The sequence below is a fragment of the Amblyomma americanum genome, chromosome 3 (assembly GCF_052857255.1).
Source record: "Amblyomma americanum isolate KBUSLIRL-KWMA chromosome 3, ASM5285725v1, whole genome shotgun sequence".
Lineage (NCBI taxonomy): Eukaryota > Metazoa > Arthropoda > Arachnida > Ixodida > Ixodidae > Amblyomma > Amblyomma americanum.
The window spans coordinates 177,713,245-177,729,860 of NC_135499.1; the positions used below are offsets into that span (position 1 = coordinate 177,713,245).

Below are 16,616 nucleotides of genomic sequence, written 5' to 3' on the forward strand. Positions count from 1 at the left end.
AATGGCAGACGGCAATTCTGCTGGCTGTCACGGACAAGCCCCCACGCTCAATCTCATCGCCGTCCATATCTCACGCAGCGCCACGCAGAGAACAACGAGCAGAGCCGAAGTAGAACGCCAGTTCGTGACCTGCTCCGCACCGTCACGTGACCTCTACGACCTTCCCCTTGTTCTTAGCGCTGCCGGTGGGCTCAGACGCACCCGTGCAACACTCGCACAGACGCGCGGCCTCCACGACATGAGCGGTCCGCATGACCGTGCGGGGCCCGAGTAGTGACCACCTCTACCCCACGTCGCATGCATAGAGTGCGGCCGACGGAGCGGATGCGGGAGCCGAAGGGTGCGGACCGAGGCCGGTCGCATTCGGCTCGCCGAAGCTCGGTGTTCAAGGCCGCACATTATAGCCCATTGTGTCCCCTTCCCGAAGAAAGTCTCGAGCGTCGAGTGCACACTATTGTTGTCCGCCGGGCGATTTCTTTCTGGGTCTCTTTATTCTGCTGGAGCACATCGATATGTCGACCGGCATGACGCGGGTGATTGCATCGTGAGCGTGTGCGTGGAGACCCGAGTTCTTCCGAGAATGGGAATAGTTGGCAAATACGCACGAGTTGCTCGGAGAGAACAGTGTAGCGATAGTACCGAGCGTGTACGTAGCTTAGAAAGATCAACAAATCGTTTGCCGACCCTTAGAATGAACTGTTGTCCGGCGTAGCTTGGGTAGACTACACTAGTATTCCAGGTGAGCACAAAAGATAAAGAAGAGGAACAAGCGGAAGAGGAGGACGGTAGAACACAACTTTATTCGGGACGGTCTTGAAGTAGGAGAAAAAAAAAACAATAATCAACGGGGATGCTCACTCGGCACATAGGAGTAGTATTACGGGACCGATAGACTAGGCGGGCAATGCGGACCGAAGCCAACACTGAAACAGATGTGTGTTCTGATATTTGCTCAGAAAGCACTTCTTACGTGTGCGTTAATGCCCAGTCCACAATCCACTTTTACATGAGCGAACTTAACAAGAGTTAAACATTTAAAGGGAACCTGAAGTGGTTTTAGAGTTCGATAAGTTTAAAGGAATCGAATGAGTGAAACATGTCGGGAAATCAAACGAAGTCTTTCTGCGCCTGCATTTGAAATGGTCAATGGCCGATTAAGGCAACGACGGCGTTCAGGCTTCTCTGCAATGCGCTGCGCTGGGTAGGGGGCGCGTGATGACGTCATCCCAGTGGCACGGAACATTTCCAAGGCAGGAGCGCAGGAGCGCTTGCTCGGAATGAAGTGAACGCCATCGCAGTCGACGAGGTGCGGAAATGGGTAGGCGAAGGCACCGGAAGTCTGAAAACCATCCTTAATATGACATAATTACCGAGCTTCTCCGCACGACAAAAAGCTGTCAGGAGAAGCCTGCACATCGTCGCGGTTTTGGTCGACGTTTGCGTCACCGTTTTAAATGCTACCGCGAAAAAAATAATTCGCATGCGTTAGCTACGAGCTACATACATTCCAATCGTTCAACCTCTTCTAATTCTTTAAAAAAAAAGAAAAACGCTTCGGCTTTCCTTCAATGCCTTTGGAACATTCCAGAGGGGCAGCTCTTCTATTTTCTTTTTCCTTCACTTTAATCAGTACACATAAATCACAACAAAAATCCTGTCGCAACGATGAGTTTACTGAAGCTTAAATGTTTAAAAATGCGGACATCACAGCAAGAATGATTGTATACGCATCCAGCTATAAGTTAATATATTTGAGAGATCAAGGCTGCAGTTATTAAGGTACGTTAGCGTCAGGGAGACAGTAAACGTTCTTCAAAGATCGTTTTTATGGCACGTGATATGAACAGTCGATCACGATCCCGAAAACGAGATGTTTTCGCGTTAATTATTACACATGTTTTCACCACTAAACAGCAAAATATTACCCAGACAACCTACGTAACCGATTCGAAAACAACGTAGTATACGAATCCGCGCATACAAGTAACTCGCGCTTATTTAATTGTTGCCCAGATTAAGTGGTCACTGAAGAATAGGGAACTCAGCCGTAAAACGCCATAGGTGCATAAATACTAGTAGATTTAAAACTGCCCCTGGTGCAGATGCTTGAGGCGAACTTGCGTATGATAGACAGGTTACGAAGCAACCAACTTATTTTGCGAGCAAATGAAAGCATTCTTTGCAGAGCGTTTTGCCGACTGCTAGACAAAAGAAAATTGCGAATGTCTTTGGAAGAGCGCTTCTGTATGAAGGGCACCTTGGAGTCCAGGTACCTCGGCTGCGCGTAAAGGACGCCTGTCTAAGAGATCTTGATGGCCACACTGGCGCCCTTGCTGTCCGTAATAACACACGCATTCAATGAGAAGGTGTTCCAAGCAAACGTCCGGGGCGTAACAATGACACAGAAGTTCGAACACGTCCTCGCCCACAGCCTGTGAAAGAAGCGAAAAGCGGAGGTCAGATGAGAGCGGAAGAGGCAAGGTAGTGGGGCCAAGGTAGGGGCGGCCATTCCGGCAGCCCGATGAAAGTCCAGCTGCTTCTGTTTCAACGGTGGAAACAACCGCTGTTGTCAGAGTTCCTGCAGGCTGCGAAGAATGTATCTCGGGCCAGATCGCCAATATTGAAAATGAAAATTGGTTCTTGAGGAAAGGAAATGGCACAGTACCTTTTACATGACGGCGGACACCTGAACCGCGCCGTAAGGGAAGGGATAAAGGAGGGAGTGAAAGAAGAAAGGAAGAGGTGCCGTAGTGGAGGGCACCGGAATATTTCGACCACCTGGGGATCTTTAACGTGCACTGACATCTCACAGCACACAGGCACTTTTTGCGTTTCACCTCAGTCGAAACGCGGCCGCCGTGGTCGGGTTCGAACCCGGGTACTCTGGCTCAGTAAACGAGCCAATATTGAGCATAGAATATTTCAGCGCTGTCATCTTATCGCGCCATTACCGACAGCTAACAAGGTAATCACCATTAAATCCTATTTGCGTTAAATCCTGAAGAATAGTAAATTTGATTATGTCACTATTAGATCATGGTCAAGCATTGCCGTCTACATGCCTCGAACGTTTTGAAGGGGACTGCATTGTCTCCATCACCGTTAAAACCTTTGACCGACTACGACGACGACGCATTAAATGCGAAGTTCATAAACTGTTTCCACTACGTTCGCCCTCATCTTTTCGCCTGCCCTGCGTGTCGAGATAGCATCGAGGCGCTATGCGCGAGTGCCAAAAGCCGAACACGAAGCGAACGAGGCTGACGCAACAACGGACACCGCGTTACCTAAGCCCACTCGACGCCGGAAGGCATCAGTCAGACATTTGAATAACAAGTGAGCCACGTAATGGACCTTCGCAAAGAAGTACAGGCAACCCCCATCGCTTGTTGGCTACACAAAGGGCGTCCCCTCTAATGATAAGCATCGATCGCGTGTTTACAGACCGAGGATCCACCGTCGAGCACCTACGGTCGACGCCAACACGGGTAGAACCACCTCCCTTCGTGACGCCGGTCTTTCGAGCCGCAGGGGGGCGCCGCGTGACGAACAGTGCCCGCACCCGCGCCGCCCTGCCCGACCAGCAGCTGCTGCCGCCTCGCACGCATTAGAATGAACGGAACGGGTCGCCTTGGGGTTTCACGCTGGCGCTTTCTAAACGGGCCAGGCAAGGCGCGCGCTCCTTTGCGCGAATAAGTGGCGCGAATGTAATACATATAAGTATGGTAAAAGTCAGCCGAGGAGACCGGCCGCACCTATGCAGCGCCCCTACCCTACATCTCCTTTGCTCCCTCTCGCCACTCCACTCACCTTTCTTTATTTCACCTGTGGGAACCACAAGGAAGCGTCTTCGGGGCTGTGGAACCTATGCACGCGCCTTCCCTTCTGCCTGGCTGCCAGCTCGTGATCGACGACGATGTGTCCCGCAGCTCGCGAAATGTGCCGCGTGTGTCTGCGGGCGCGTAAAGAGGATTTGTATGGTTGGTACGTCTCGTCGTTATTTGTGCGTGGCGAAGGCCACACGTCTGCGAACATTGTTTTAAATGAGTGCTGGTCGCACCAGCGATGACAACACGCGCCGAAAGCGATTACACGCCAGCTTATCTATGCGGAACTGCAGAGAATAATTAGTAGCAGCATATTCGCGTCCTAAATGCCCAAGACCCTTCATGTATACCTGCTATTGAATTATACATTTAAGGTACTCGTGTGTTCCTGATGTGGCAGGAGATCAGCAGCGGCAGGTAGCAGCTTCAGGTGGATAAATAGATGCCATTCAGCGTCCAGTAGATAGCGAGAACAGATTGCGGTCAAGATAGCAACGGAATTCAGAACATGCGAGCCTAGAGGCACGAAAAGCTCAAAGAGATCAAATTGAACTTTGAAGCCGTGTACAAAAACGTCGACTGAAAACAGAGCAGCAGGCACGGCGTATTCGTAATAACGGTATGTTTCGAGGTCGTTCCTTTTCTGGGCAAAAGATACTAGGCTCCTTCTGCGGAGTATATCTACCCGCTGCGGTGTCCGTGGGTTCAACTCCCGAGCTAGTGTGCAAGGGTTAGATCACGGATTTCGATAGCAGCTTAAATGCAAAAAAAAAATCGTCTGCAGCAAGATTTAGAAAGGGTTCGAAATTAAACTAATCCGGCTTCACAGCCCATATTTATTGCTTAATTAAGCCCGTAAAAGTCCATTGGTTTGGTTTACATTTACGCTCGCCAAGCGAATGCAAGCACACCCTAGACACAAAGGAGTAAAAAAAGGGAGTAAGCTGTTCCCTAGTGCACTCGCTTTGGCGCTAAAGGGCAGCGTACTCCCTTTTTACGCCCATACAGGCGTATTCACGTTTAGAGTGTATAGTCTTGACACGAGGAGAATGCACATAGGCAGACCACTTTCACACCTTTCTTTTCTTTTTATCGTCTAGCGACGGCTAATTTCTGATTGTCTTTTCTCTTGCCAGTGCTGCCTCTATTTCTTATCCACAATAAATTCTGAAGTAATGCTGGTTAACGGCTTCTTCGTAGTAATTAATTTTTTTTTTGCTTGAGAAGCCTTCGTAACTTGGGATTACTAAAGACGTTATCTTGAGTGTCGTTTATTTCTTATTTTCAGTATGTTTAGGACAAATCTGAATTCGCACCCCACGCATTGTTTCGATATCATGCTCGTAAGATTATGCGGTCTGTGCACACGCAACTCGCCTCAAAAACAAAGTAAAAAACAAACCCAAAAACTTCCCTATGGAGAAAATCGGTTCGCGCCAAGATCCATTACCTGTCTTTCGAAACACCGTCTGCAGAAAGCTACCAATAAAAAAACAGCGAAGACAAGAACAACAGGCTTCCCACCGACATTCACGTCTCAACGTCGAGCGACACGCCCTCAGTGCCAAGACTCCACTGTTAAGGTGAATGAAAGCCAGCGATCAGCATACTGTAACAAACACGCGGCCGGAGCCAATTCCAGCATCCTGTGGCGACAGCGCCGACAGCAGCGACCAGGTTATCTGTAACCGGAAATACGTGCCTACCCACCGCATTGCGCAACCGGCCAGGCTACCCAGCAAACGGGGCCCGGCAGTGCGTTCTTTTAACTCGCTTCCAGATCTCAGCGCGCTCGCTGACAAGCCCCAGCACTTCCTCGTTATTAAAGCGAGGCTCGTTATTTCTGCGTCTCAAGAAGAAGAGCGCTATACTTACACGCGACACGTTTTCTTAGTTTCTTTTTATGGCTCCCCATACGCAGAAAGTGTGGGAACATACGTGTACCTCCCCTGATGGCGGGAAAGCGGGCATCATTAAACGGAACTGTTCCTAGGAAACCTCGCGGCCTTAGCCCTCGGCTATTACGCGAAGATGTGTGCGAGCGTACCTGCGCGCGTATAACTATAAGGTTGAGTCTGAGATTACGCCCTTCAGAAGGAGCGCATAGGTCTACGTGTAACCAAGGAGTAGTGGGCGTTTGACTAGCCGGAAAATGCATTGCTGCAGCAGTTAATTATGATTGTAGTTATGAATCAGTTTTCACGCCTGAGAGCCAGGCGATCACCATCTGGCGGAAGCCACAGATCATAGGTAAGCGAAAGGCTTAAGCATTGATTTCGAAAAAAAATCAGTAAATAGGAGCTTCTGTGCATGTTTCTTCAACCGAAATACCTAAGCGCAGCTTCAGAAGTTAAAGACTCGAGCTTATGGCATCAGAAACGGTGGTCAGTGTGTTCCAAAGAGAAGGCACATTTCATAAAATTATTCTATGTTTATGCAGCCCTGTTGGTATACACAATCGAAAAGGGAAATCTGTTACCGTTTTTCATCACGAGCTTAGGGCTAACCGTACAAGGAGCACAATCATCATATTATTTTGTGTCACATCCCTAACGGCTGAAGGCAGATGCGCAGCTCTCAACTTTTGAAACATATCGGGCCGGGAACTCAATGTTGAAAAGTTTGGTTTAGGTTTGGTTTATAGGGGTTTAGCGTCCCAAAGCAACTCAGGCTATGAGAGACGTCGTAGTGAAGGGCTCCGGAAATTTCTACCACCTGGGGTTCTTTAACGTGCACCGACATCGCACAGTACACGGGCCTCTAGAATTTCGCCTCCATCGAAATTCGACCGCCGCGGCTGGGATCGAACCCGCGTCTTTCAGGCCGGCAGCCGAGTGTCATAACCACTCAGCCACCGCGGCGGCTGCAATGTTGAAAATTCATCCCAGTCCTCAAAGCATTATAAAGCCCGCTATGCATCAAGGTTGTGCGGCACACACCTCATGAGAGAGGAATGTTCACTACTGACTGTGGTTCAACCTTAAACAATGCACACAATTCATTACCAGTCAAAAAAAATAAAAATCACTCCCTACAGCATAAACACTGTTCTGCATGAAAGCAACACTGTCGCCATTCTCTCGTGAGACGGTCTGTGTTGTCACTTTCCATCAAGGCATACGCGCTTCCATCGAGACTGATGTAGGGCGTTTACGAACGCTCAGCGTGTTATGTATCGCAAGGACTTTGGAACCGGAACGTTGTACGCTGTCTCTGCCCAGTCGCGGTGACATGCAATCGGGTGTTTCCCCGAGTCCAAGGGCGCGGTTGTTGACGAGACAGGTTTGCCGTCAATCACCTGCCTATGGCTGCAACGCAAAGCTCAACTCGCCCCGCCACACGCAGTGACTTCTCGTGACCGCTTAAGCGAGAACCGCGAGCTTTATTTCAACTCCATGCACGCAATATTCGCTGTCGTGTCTTTCGTTCGCTGTGAAAACTCCGGCAAGCGATGGTGAGCAGATGGTCACAGCGAGGCAGTGGCCAATAGGGCCAGCGTCCTGCTTCCCACCTATGATCCGTTAACCCAATTCGAACCTTTCAAAAATTAAAAAGTGCTGGCACTTTTATATGATACTGGGAACAATTCTGTAGTTATTAAATTGTATCACTTTTGTTTCTCTGACTCTGGAAGCTTTGCTTATATCGAGCGGTTAAAGGGCTAACAAAACATTGTAAGAAATGAAATTTATTGCTGTGAAGAAAAGCATATGTCGCTTTCCTCTGGACGACCGCCAGCAATACATTTTAGGCTCCATTCCTGTAGTATGCAGCCTGTTTTCTAGAACATTTTTCTCATGCTACGCGGAATTCTGAGGCAACCAACAAACATGTATGCCCGCTCGCCGTAATTTACCGGCTTTAAATTTACCAGCATGACCAGCACGAGTAGCATGTTCACATGTGCACTTGAGTTGCATTTAACATTTGCATTGTACAATGACTGGGCACTTCAAGGCGCCTTATAACCCCTGACTTAGCCACGCAGAACGCAAGCTTAAAAGACATTCATGTTGTGCTTCTGAATGCGAAAGTTTGCCGGCTTGTTCGCTCAAACGATTCGCTCTGCTTCTGATAAACTGGCTGGTTTATTCTTGCGATAACCCAACTTTTTGTTGTTTAGTGTCGCCGTGAAGATTATAAGTCCATGAGCACGTGCTCTTCGTGTACCTGCCTCAGGGGCGAAACACATTTAAAACGTGTGTATTTTAAATCGACAGGAGGGAAGGGAGAAATCGGATCCGACACTGCGCTTTCAAATCAATATTCGAGGGATAAAACGAATTTGCATGCACTGCGGTACAGCCTCCCTCTCATCCCAGACTTTATCTCACTGCCGCTTGCAGGAATGTGGTTTATTCATTAGACAAGTCATTAGACTAAACATACGCTGCAGTGGTCCTTTCAGCAGTGTCCCAATCAGGAATATCTCTTTAATATGCATATATAATTTGCATCAGCCGTGCGTTCGGTACACTCTTATTCGCTACTCACACAAAACTTGCGCCTTCTATCCCCAGTCTTAGACCTAAGCAGTATAATTCGAAAACAACCCAGCCCTGGCCTTGGAAGCTCCATTTAGGCCCGATCAAAAAGGAAAAAAAAATCAGTAGCGTGCTAGTTTCTCCATGAGCGCTTAGGGACCGATGCGAGTCGACCAAGATCAATTCGGTGTCCTCCATGCCTCATAGAGCGTGGTGTTCTGTTCTTCTGCAACCTCAACGGGCAAGAATTCAGCTAATTTTTCCACAAGTACGGCGTAAAGGGTCGTTAGAAGCTGTTAAGTTTTTATTGGCACTCATTATTAACTGCGACCATAATTCGATCAGACAGTTGCCATTCTATTAGAAGCAAATAAGTGCGAGTTAGAAGCGTCTTACGATGGAGTGAAAGCGTGTCCTATATCTCACTCCATCGATAAAAATTAAAAGTGTAGGCGAGCGCCCGCCGCGGTGGCTCAGTGGTTAGAGCGCTCGGCTACTGTGTCGGAGTTCCCGTGTTCGAACCCGACCGCGGCGGCCGCGTTTCGATGGAGGCGAAACGGTAAGGCACCCGTGTGCTGTGCGATGTCAGTGCACGTTAAAGATCCCTAGGTGGTCGAAACTATTCCGGAGCCCTCCATTACGGCACATCTTTGTTCTTTCACTTCCTCCTTTATCTCTTCCCTTATGATGCGCTTCGGGTGTCCGCATGGATATGTGAGACAGTTACTGCGCCATTTCCTTTCCCCAAAAACCAATTTTCATTTTTTAGGCAATGGGAGAATTGAACCCGTAATATTCAGCCGAGGCCAAAAGCGTCAGCTCTCGATTGTTGCTTGAAAATAACCATTCTTTTTTTAGTTTTTTTCGTTACTTTCATGGTGTCTGTTTTGAACAGATGTACAAAAACGGGGATGGCACCCACGAAGGGCATAGAATTCTTTTACTGGAATCATAAAATTCTTTCACAGAGATTACGGCTGCCGGTTTACTCTGTTTGAGAGTGTTTCAGTTTTTGTAGCTATGCAGATGCACACCCATTAGTGTTTATTTCAAGAAGTCAGTATAAATTAAGCTCTTTTTTTTTTTCGTTTGGCGAGGTATGTGAGGTTTAACTCCCCAATACTGGACGTGGGCTTTGAGAGATGCATGCCGTAGTGGCTTGATCCGGATCAATTTCGACCTCCTAGGGCTTCTTTAAGTACACTGATATGACACAGCGCACGGACGTGCGTGCGTTTCGCCTATATAAAGGTGGGAGCTTTGCAGCCAGGATTAAACCTCGCGACCTCGTGCGCCGCAGCAGAATGTCTTAGCCGCTGAGTCATCGCAAACGACCATCTTCTTGTTAGGTTCGTTTCAAGACTACGCAGTTTTATTCATAAAGCTAGCTGTTTTCTTTGTTTTTTCTTTCTTTTTTCTGCCTCGTTTTTCAAGAGAACAGATGTATGTAAAAGTATGAGTAGATGAGGATAAAATGATTCTCAGCATAACGACAGGGTGGGGCAGTGTTACTGACGCAACTTTTTCATATAGTGGAATCGATAACGAGAGGGGAGAGAGAGAGAGAGAGAGAGAGAGAAAGAAAGAAAGAGAGAGAGAGAACAGACTTTATTTTAGGCACGGTATTGACCGCTTAGCAGATTTAAAAATACAGGGAGAAAGACATGTCTTATGATTCACAGTGCTGCTGTGCAGACCAGTCTCTTGATTACATTTGTTAAAGGACTCAATGCGAAGCAATTAAAATAGTACTCGTGCAAGCGGTGAAAAATATATTGCGACGGTTTTTACGAGCTAAATCTGCCCTGCAGGCTAAGGTCACCGCGGTAGAGGAGTGCCTCGGGTTAATTTCGACAACGTTGGTCTCTCTAACGCGCGAAATCGCATGACATGAAAGTTCTTGGCCTCGACTCCATTGGAAGTGTGGCCGCTTTGGCCGGATTTGAACCTGCGACCTCGAGTTTAACGCTGCGTGTAGGCAAAATTCGTCACGAGCCTCGCCAAAAACCACATGCTTCGCTCACATCCACTGTTAACCACTGCTTATCGTCCAGGGTCAAAACAAGATGCAGCATTTTTTTTACCTCCCGTGATCCAACGCTCATAGTGCACACAGTTCGTTGGTAGAATTAATCGCATTACCGCGGGCTTGCCGATAGAGTACTGCACCTGTTGAGGCCTGAGTAAGCGAGCGCCTCAGACTGCAAGGAATGTGGGCAGGATAACGCGAGATATATAGAGATTTCTCACGTATGAGCCGTAAAATTTGGGTTGCTTTATGTGGGTTTAACATCCCAAAGAAACTCCGGCTATGAGGGACGCCGTAGTGAAGGGTTCCGGAGATTTCGGCACTCTGGGGTTCTTTAACGTGCACTTACATCGATAGCACACGGGCCTCTAGAATTTCTCCTCCACCAAAATTCGACCGCCGTGGTTTGGATCAGACCCGCGTCTTTCGGGTCTTCAGCCGAACGCCATAACCATGCACTGAGCCATCGCGGCGGAAAGCTGTATAGCTTTCCTTTGTAGCCGTATGGCTGCGTTCGGGTGGATGCCACTGAGTAATTACTCCGATAGTACACAAGTTTGTCTTTGACAATTTTTGTCCAGCATGTTAAGTTATCTAAAAAAAGATTTCTTTATTAACATTAAGAGTACATGCAAGTTCGAAAACAGGAGCATATGATCGCCTACGATTGCTTATTAGCGTGTCATGGCCCATCACAGTAAGTGAAATTTTGGTTTGACGCTGATTTTTTTTTCGAGACTAATTACCTCAGTTCCTATCGAAACTTCACCTTGCTGCGATGTTTGCCAAGTGTGTTGCTGTGTCGAATAGGCTGAGTTTAAAGACTCAGAAGAGAGGTGTGCGAGAGTGAACTTGCCGGACTTTCAGGTTGCGTCTCTTGGAAAAACGATATGACTTTTGCGGCGTCGTGAATACTGCCGCAAGAGCCGCCTCACATAGGCGAAACAGCACGTATGCACCGGGCTACCGGCGTTGCCCGCGTGACGCGCGTCACGCTTACTTCACGCGTAGCGCGTACCCCTCAAGCATGCAAATCGTTTTCCCTCTACCTCCCCCTGCAAGAGGTTTGATACGCGCACATAGCCACACCCCCTCCCCTTCAAAGTTCGCACGCCACCACTCAGCGAACGAACAAAAGAACGCCTACATCTTCCTGCCCGGTGCGTGTTTCGCAAATCAAGGAACGTTGTCCCAATTCCGTTGTAACCGCCTCTGGTATAATTCGCGTGCTGTCTGGCACCTCAGAAGCGCCCCACAGGACGTGCATTTACTGTGGTTCTTGTCTGAAGGCACTTGCGAGATGCGATCATCATCGCAGTGTCGTGGCTAAGCAGCTTGCTTCACTGCTAAGTCATCTTCGCCGCTGCACACCCCAAAAATCGGGGCGTTCAATAGCGGAGCCATGAAATTCGTCGAGAAACGCCGGCTGCTCCTGCTAACCGTGGCTTGAAAGCGTTCCACTGGCTTCCGCGCTTGGAAAAATAAATAAAACTGTCGACGGCCAGTAGACCTGAGGAGCTACTTGCGTCCAGTGGACGGGTTTCGCAGCCTCCGCATATCCTCCACCGCTAAACGTGTCGCGTTATTCCGGTTTCCGTTAAGTATAACCTGCCTCGGCGGCACGTGTCGAGCGCGTCTCGATCTCGTGGCGATTACGCGAGCACGATAGTGCGCATGTCCGCGCGTCCCGACCTTGCTATGCAAAACAATAGAGATTAGAATGCCACCTTTCCATTGTGCGCATAGCAAAGTCAAAACTCGTGACCTTTGCACTGTTGCAGAACAGGGAGAACGAAGTGGTTGAAGGCAATCAGAAGGCTGGCTGAGCCACTCGTGCGCTGGCAGCAATATAGCGTTCACGGCTGCGACACGCAGGTAGGCTCGTTTTGATGTCCGAATTTATGCGTATTGTCAACTCATGGACATCTCATTAGCTCCTTCAGTCATACATAGAGTCTACGTATGGAGCAGCCAATTGCTTTGTCTTTTTGTTTCTTTGAACGACAGCAAGAAAGCCGGTTGCAGAAAGGTGTGGCTGGTTGCTCATGTTCCCTAATAACATCCGGCTGCGATATAGCAGGGTTATGTTATGAGCTCATGTGCATATATATCGTCCCAAATTAATGCTACCGCGAGCATTGTGTTAACCTCGTTCTTTAGTTGCCAACTCCAACAACGCAGCGGTTACCAGGTCAAATAGCATAACTCATGGACAGGAAGTTTCTCTTATTATACTGTGACAGCAACGTTACAAACTTATACCTGTGCCACACGCGCACAAAAAAATACAGTAAATGCGCAACGTCTTTAGTTTGTTAATGCCATTATTTTCGGCCTTGGCACTGCATGCTTAGACTTAATGTCATTATGCAAAGTCACGATGACGACAACACCTGCAAGGCAGTCAGGAATTTGACCTTGAGTATAAACAGCGCTAATGTGCACAAAACCTCGGTGATATATAATATTGCAGAAAATAGCATGTTCTTGCGTGAGAAGCCGAAAAAGATAGCCACAAATTCACATGACCGCATACGAAGCGAGAGTATCTGGCAGAAGTGCTGGTAAAAATCGCGCCTTTCGCATCGAAAATGCAGTAGAGGTGCGTTATCTGACTGAAAGTAATGAATAAACGTATGATGCTAAAAAACGTTGGTTTTCTGCAGTTGGAACGGAGATGAGAGTAGGCATATCGGGCGAAGGAGTTCCGGCTAACTCAGTAAGCAGGGAATGGCAAGCAGTAAGGATATAATGTTATTAAATCTGAGAGTGGCACCGTGCGAATATGGCATTAAAACTTAAGGCAGTAAGCACTTAATGGCATTCAATTTGTCCATGCAACACGGGTATTAATCTACTAAGTGAAATCCAATAATGACAAGCGTGTGAAATCATACATAATGTACCCTAACAAGTCCTCTTCATATCAAGGTTGTAATTGGGCTGAATTATCATTTTCGGTCTTGCAAATTCGTCCGTGGTGATGTTTGCTTGAGGTCAGCGAAAGGGCGAAATATTGGCAGCAGAAAAAATTTTTGTACCAGTTAGCAGTGGAACAAACACAATGACTACACAGTACCGAAAAGTGGAAAAATACTTGTGTTTCTTCACCGGTGTTTCTTCACCGCAATTTCAAAACCGTTCCCCATTATCTGGAAGAAAGAATTGACTTCTCAAACGTTTGCTCCATTTTGGAGTACGCGTGCACTCTATGGCATCCTGACAGCACAACATTAAGAACGAAACTTGAACTTACCCAAAACCGTGCTGCCCGCTTTGTGTGAAGTAAATATAATAGGAAAGTGAGCATTACTCGTGCTAAGCAAAGCTTGGGATGGCGATAGCTGAGCCACATAAAAAAATGTCTCCGTTTTAAGTTACTACACAATATATTTCATGATTCCACTGGCATCACAAAAGTAAACTACCTTCAACCCCCAAGCTATTTATCCCAAATAAGGGACCACGAAAATAAGGATAAACCATTTCAATGTAAAACTAATTGTTTTAAAAATTCTTTATTTCTGAAAATGGTGGAAGACTGGAATAATTTGCCAGTTTCCGTGGCTTCTATTTTATCCAATGACGCTTCTTTTTATCATTGAGCCCTGAGGACTTTATTTCCCTTGCAGTGCCCTTTCTTTGTATTATCCTTTTAAAACAGTCTGTAAAGTCAATGGCTGCCCTGTTTTGTCGAGTTTTTAGTTGAAAAATTGTGTACTGCAATCGTGCAGTCGTGTATTGTCAAGAGGCACTGTGATACTTGCTACATTTGTGATTGTATCTTGCTTTGTAATATATCCTCACTACTGTAATGCCTAACGGCGCTGTAGGACCATGCATAAATAACAAGAGACAGTGCTCCACGCTGTGTGAACATTTTGTCCGCGTAAGATATTTCATTCCGCCACTTAGGCACTGTCTATGAGGTCCCTCTGCCTACCGGGTTGTAGGCCACCTGCCCTAGGTGGCCCTCCAGGTGGCAGGTGGACCACCTATGTCAGGTGGTCTTGTGACGTCGTCACAACCTGCCCACCGCATTGGGAGCAAACTGTCCACCGTGGAAGGTGGCAGTTCAATTAATGATTTGTCACGAGCTAGGTTGCTCGGGCAGAGCAACCTGGGTTTCGCAAGCCTCACCGATGGCAGCACCAGCCATCGCAGGGCAATGGCGCCTCGCTAAACCACTGCACCACTGCGCCAAGGGTATTAGGACTCCCATCAATCTATGAATGTTGTAGAGTAGAGAATGACCAATTCCGAACATACGGTCCCACTAACGCTATCGCGTCATACCCTTAAGGCGGAGCTTAAGTCCGATTTTGCCGATTTTTGTCTGAAGCCTGCTTGACCTTGAAAACCGAGCCTTGAAACGAAACCAAAGTCCTAAACACCTGACTGGCATTTGACCTAACCACGCTGAATCGTCCGCCATTTTTTTAATATACGTCGTATCAGCACATTTCAAAAAATCTGATCCCTGCTTTCTCAGCACCCTTATCTTCACTAGTTGACAGGGAAAGAAAAATCTCGCAAGCGCTTTTTGCTAACAGCCACGCAGATTGTATTGAGGGTCAAAATGAATCGGTCCGATTGCTAACTTTGTCGAGGTACCTAAACGCAGTTTCTCCAGTCTGCAAGAACAGCCAAATCATGCGTTTTTTGATGGTAAGGAACACGTCCCAATGGATGCAATCGCCGTTTTCACAAAGTTGTACACGCAAGAAATTAGTTTGTAGAAGCAGATGGTGCTTCCGTATAACTGACGCGCTCTTCTACATTCTGATAGTAAGTTTGTTTTCCTCACTACGCATCAAGACAGGCTGCAATGTGAGGCTGTCACTGTGACTAAATAGCTTTGTTAGCTTTGTACGAGGACCTAAAATCGTTAAGTACGCAAAAGCGGCATTAATTACCAGTAACGCCTCAGAACCGGCATAATATAAATTCCAGGAGAGGTAGAACCGTTGTATTTTCGCTATATAAACATCTAAAATATAATAACATAGGTATTGCGTACACACGAACAAGGACGTAGAGGATACACAACAAGCGCACAAGTGCACAGTCCTTTCACGTCCTTGCTGGTGTGTGCGCAATTACGTATGTGATAATGAACGACCGACTCGACCGACCATGTGCTCCCTTAATCGACGATATATCTAGTCCTGTTTCAGATACGGTTTTGCTCAAAGTCTACGAGTTCTTTCCGCTCTTTTCGCTTAGTCTACTTTACAAATATGAAATACGAACAAGTCCAGAAATGCATGCATTGTTCCGATCATAATTCATGCCTTTAGGGCCCTCTTCCAGCCGTTGAAGCGTGGAACTCAAAACGAAGAGGAATTGAAGCAGGGCGGCATGTTACATCACAAAGGAGAAATATCATCACGAACGTGTTTCTACAAGTTGCCATGGACAGATAAATTCTTCTTCGCTCTAACCAAGTGGCTGCTCATGGCCACACCATGGCATCTTTTTTTTTCGCCGGACACTTGTGCGCCGGTCGTCTCACTGTTGAGCATCATTGAGAAAAGAGCCCGCGGTACACGTCTCTGCAGTGAGATAACAATCCATCTATTTACTTTCCTAGGCTGCTTGAGCAGCGATTGTCCGAGTGCCCGAACCCGAAGACCCAGCGAGATAACATCATTAGGAGTAATAAAGTGCTCGACGGCCAACTCGTGAGTTCTCGCAATTCGCGCGACGTCGCGGTGCGTGCACCGTTCTTTAAAGCCTTGTTCGGCAACGAGGGAAGACTCCGCGTACGCGGATGCGGTTGGCGTCTCGGGGCCAGCTAGGAAGAAGGTGCACTGGCGGCGTCTCTGGCTGTGTGTGTATGCATCGTGCCCCGGGCGGAACACAATGCGGTTCGCGACCCCGGCGTGATGATGAAGTCGGGCCAGCAAAGGTCAGGCGTTGCGCTATAGCTGCGGCCCTTTCGATGACTGCAGTGGTCCGCGATCTGCAAGACACCCGGATGAGGCCTGTTCCGGCCCGGTGCCGCTGGACAAAGACGCTCCCGTTGGAAGCGTGCGCTCCGCCTCAATAATTCTGGGCTGTAATCCGGATGTTTTGCTCGGCTACGCCGTCACGTGGTCGCAATGCAACACGTGGCACTTGTCCACTTTGCTTCCTGCGGGGTTATTTTGTACACCCCTCTGTCAAAAGTTTGTGGAAACCGTGGGTACTAAAGAAAAAGCCTACTTTCTCACCATCTTTGCCAGAGCCTCGAATAAATACATACAGCCTAATCCTCAACATGTCAGTCCTACA

General features: G+C 47.7%; 1 protein-coding gene across 1 annotated transcript in view; it reads left to right on the top strand.

Moving 5' to 3' along the window:
- Window positions 1–12,121: 12,121 nt before the first annotated feature.
- The window catches only part of LOC144125512 (reticulophagy regulator 3-like), a 61,254-nt gene continuing 56,759 nt past the window's right edge, over window positions 12,122–16,616 (top strand). The window contains exon 1 of the mRNA XM_077658975.1: window positions 12,122–12,215. The gene's annotated coding sequence lies outside the window, so the exon portion shown is untranslated. The remainder of the gene's footprint in view (window positions 12,216–16,616) is intronic.